General features: G+C 28.2%; 1 protein-coding gene and 1 long non-coding RNA gene across 2 annotated transcripts in view; one reads left to right on the forward strand and one right to left on the reverse strand.

The window, feature by feature from the left end:
* LOC106679142 (uncharacterized) overlaps positions 1-2,487 on the reverse strand; it is a 4,512-nt gene extending 2,025 nt beyond the window's left edge. Inside the window, exon 1 of the long non-coding RNA XR_001342907.2 lies at positions 2,350-2,487. This is a non-coding gene — a long non-coding RNA (uncharacterized lncRNA). The remainder of the gene's footprint in view (positions 1-2,349) is intronic.
* The window catches only part of RYa-R (RYamide receptor), a 707,678-nt gene that overhangs the window by 525,834 nt on the left and 177,216 nt on the right, over positions 1-4,628 (forward strand). The window lies entirely within an intron of this gene.

Raw genomic sequence — 4,628 nt, forward strand, 5'->3', positions numbered from 1 at the left:
AGCGCTAGAAGAAGCATGGCCTGATAGACAGGACGAGTGTGGCGATGGCGGCACCCAGCACAGAAGTCGGCCCATATCTGCAGATCCACCAGGTGACACCTATCCATATCGTGGTCTCACCACTCCTTTCAAGTAAGGAAGCATCTTACCTCTTTCAATAATCAAAAACGGTGACTCACATCATCAGCGTCTCATCTCAGCGATGGCAACCATAGTCAAAATTGGATTTAACTCACTAACACTATTATTATATTTTTTGGCATACCAATTTCTCTACCAGTTATTGTTGTTTTCCTCAATATATTTTACTTTCTTATCAATAATTAATTTTTTTTATATATAAATCCCAAATTAAATGTATTGTTCATTTTGGAATAGCCAGTCTCAGTTAAGGCAATGCCTGGGAACATTTCCTCAATAGTCATTGCCAGGGACCAAGTCCCCTGAGACCGTAAACCACATGATATTTTTTATTCAAAGTGTTAAGATCTGAAAAGTCATACGATCACCCGGGGAAGCGGAACCAGTCCTAATTTATTAATGGCCGGTAGTATTGGTAAGTTCACTTTTGAACCCCCACTGCCGCCACAGATAGAGATAAAAAATAAATCTAAAATAGTAAGAAAATTTGAGATGAATACAAAAATTGATATATCTTTTTTGGAATTTATCTTAATATTTATTATTAAGCTCCTAAGCATTTAATATTTATGTTTTATGTTAGCTAATTTATTTATTTAAATGTCAGTTTTCGACTCTTAAATTAACCTAACCTACTCTGTTTCTTTATTTTACTCTTGATAAAGACCTGCAATTTCTGTTGAAACGTTGTCTTTATTAAATTGGTAAAACTATAAATGGACAACCATACTAAAGGTCTTCAGCGGATTTAAATTAAAAAGAAATAGAGTAGTTAAAACTAATACTAGAGTATAAAAGTGACTTGAAAATAAAACAGCTACAAAGGTGTAGATTTAAAGAGATATCCATATCAACTAACTAAAATAAAAAATATTAAGAAAATTAAAGATTACTACTAAAATGGAAAGGTATTTTTGTAATTCATCTTTAATTTTTTTACTGTTTTTTTAAATGTAATACATATACATATATGAAACATTATTATTGATCCATATATTTGCCTTCGCAATGGTTCTAAAAAGGCCAATGTCATTATTTTTCATATACAAAAAGTCTTTAATTTAGTAAATTTTTAAAATGTAGCTTAAATTAACCTTTTAATCTCCATATAACCTAAACTAATTTTTATTAGAAGCTAGCAGATCCAGCAATGATTCACAGTTACTAAATTCTGGGATGTAAATAAAATAATTGAATCCAATTGCAATTTTAATATAAATAAATATATTTAGTCACTTGCCTCTTGCATCATTGATTGAATCAATTGCTAATAAATAGAAATTTAGCCTATAGCGGTAAATAATATTATAAAATAAACATAAATGTTAAAAAAAAATAGAAAATAATTTCATCATTACTCAACCAGTCAACACTAAACTTGGGAGTGGTTTAAGACTTTATTGACTGCATTAAGGGCACAAACCATATTTATCCAAATAAATTAGAACCGAAGGTATACAATAAAGCGAATTTTCCTTTATTCGAAATTAATATTTTTCTCATTTAAATTTGGTTAATGTAGATTAAAATAGGAGACATTCAGTTTTCTAACGGTTGTATTTACGTATTAATTAGTTAAAATGTAAAGGATTAATGAACGATTACATGAACAATTGTCACCAAAAGAAAAACATGATGAATCGAGGTTAACACATTTTTAATTTAATTGAAAAATGGTTTTTAAAGGTTTCAGATGGCGCTATAAACGAATACGATTTGTTTTTTTCATAAAATTTTTTTATGTAAGTCCTCATTATGTTTTTGTGTTTTACTGTTAGTGGATAAAACATAATGTAATAGAATCAGTTATGCTTTTTTTTCCTAGTCTTCAGAAAGAGACACATCGATTGGCTTATAATGACCACGGAAAAATGTAAACTTTCTGAGCTACGCACAAAAACGGTTATTTTTGTTGATATTTTTTTTCTCTAAATAGAAAAATCAGAAAATCCCATATATAAAGAATTTTCATATAATATATTAGTCTGAGTAGAATTAATAATTAACTAAATTGAAAACTTTTGGTATAAAAAAGCAGAAAATTTGGAAAAAAATTACATTGGGCCTTTTAGAACCGTCACAAATATAATAATTCAAAATTGATCAGTTTTGTGAAATCATAGTCTTAAATTTACAGTGATAAAATTTATATCATCCATATGCGAAAAAGAGTTGAAATAGAGAGAATATAGGTTAGAAATAACCTACCTCTAAAAATAAACACTCGACGATTAGACTATGACTGGAGACAGATCAGAGCGCGGAATGATGCAACTCTCAGCGCTAGAGGTTATATATAGCTTCCTTCCTACTCTATGTAAACCACATAAGAGTTATGTGAAACCCATTAAATACTGGGCTAATACTGTGATTCACAGAGATTAAAAAGAAAAAAAATTGAAAAATGAATCATTTATGCTAAACAAGGTAAAATACATGTCTGATGTCTACTGTTTTACCCTACATTAACAAAATTTAAATGAGCAAAATATTAATTTCGAATAAAGAAAAATTCGCTTTATTGCATCCGCTTTATTTTATACTTCCGGTTCTAATTTATTTAGATAAATATGGTTTGTGCCCATAATTCAGTCAATAAAGCCCTAAACCACTCCCAAGTTTAGTGTAGATTGGTTGAGTAATGTTAAAGTTATTTTCTATTTTTTTTTTAACATGTTTATTTTATAGTATCATTTACCGCTATAAGCTAAATTTCTATTTATTAGCAATTGATTCAATCAATGATCCATGAGGCAAATGACTAAATATATTGATTTATATCAAAATTGCAATTGGATTCAATTATTTTATTTACATCCCTGAATTTAGTGACATGAACAGTGAATCATTGCTGGATCTGCTAGTTTCTAATAAAAATTAATTTAGGTTATATGGAGATTAAAAGGTTAATTTAGGCTACATTTTAAAAATTTACTAAATTAAAGACTTTTTGTATATGAAAAATAATGACATTGGCCTTTTTCGAACCATTGTGCAGTCAGATAAATGGATCAATAATAATGTATCATATATGGATATGTATTAAACTTAAAAAAAAAGTAACAAAAATAGTAAAAAAATTAAAGATGAATTACAAAAATATTTCTCCATTTTAGTAATAATCTTTAATTTTCTTAATATTTTTTATTTATATTTTATTTTAGTAAGTTGATGTGGATATTTCTTTATATCTACACTGTTGTAGCTGTTTTATTTTCAAGTCACTATTATACTCTAGCGTAAGTTTTAACTACTCTAGTTCTTTTTATTTTAAACCCGATGAGGACCTTTAGTATGGTTGTCCATTAATAGTTTCACTATGTATTAATATACAACGTTTCAAAACAAATTACAGGTCTTTATCAAGAATAAAATAAAGATACAGAGTAGGTTAAGTAAATTTAAGAGTCGAAAAATGACATTTAAATAAAACATTTATAAAGGTATATGTATACATATAATAGAATAGATTATTAATTAATTAGAATAATGAAGAATCAATAGAATCAGTAATATTTTTTTCTTATTCCTCAGAAAGATAAAATTAGAATTGTTGAACAGATCAGAGAAAAATGCATCTAATATACAAAAATCAATTTTTTTTCGTATTTTATGTGCTGCCATACCGTCCATACCAATGTTATGAGGCTTCTCACTAAATATTAACCATGTTTTAGGAAGGTTATAGGCTGTATCCATTTCTCCGGTAATAAAAACGTTATTAAGGAAAGTAAACATTTTCTTCATTGTTATTTTATGTTAATCGATTTGTCTCTTTCTGAATTATAATAATGATGAAGAAGCCCCAATGAACCAGAAGGTTCGATGCCGATATCATCAAACCTTCTTTCCATATATCCTTCCAGTGATGCCCCTCCAAACCCAATTCTACTAAATAGGTTTTAATGCAATCCTCCCACCTACGTTTCGGTCTACCCCTCGGACGTTTACCTGTCGGTTCAGTGTTTATTAACATTTTATAGATCCGCTCGTTACTACGCCCATCTCATACACCCACCGCAATGCTATATAATATAACTTGGATTATATTTACCGGGTGTAGGTCCCTTGATTCAGCATTGTGTAATCTTCTAAATTCTCCCGTTAATTTATCCTTTTTTCAGTCCGAATATTTTGCGTAATATACGATGAATTGACGAGAGAATATAGATTACGCAACGCTGAATTAAGGAAACTACACCCGGTAAAAAAGAAGAATAAGAAAAAAATATTACTGATTCTATTAATTCTTAATTATTCTAATTAATTAATAATTATATTACTTACTCTGTTCTCTTTCTAAAGAATAAAAAAAAATATTACTGATCCTATTAATTCTAAATTGTTCTAATTAATTGATAATTCTATTATTGACTGTTTTCTCTTTCTGAAGAATAAGAAAAAATATTACTGATCCTATTAATTCTTAATTATTCTAATTAATATATAATTCTATTACTGACTCTATTCTCTTTCTGAGGAATAAG

This window comes from Halyomorpha halys, unplaced genomic scaffold, assembly GCF_000696795.3.
Source record: "Halyomorpha halys isolate HHAL.00 unplaced genomic scaffold, Hhal_1.1 Scaffold12.1, whole genome shotgun sequence".
NCBI classification, from domain to species: Eukaryota; Metazoa; Arthropoda; class Insecta; order Hemiptera; family Pentatomidae; genus Halyomorpha; species Halyomorpha halys.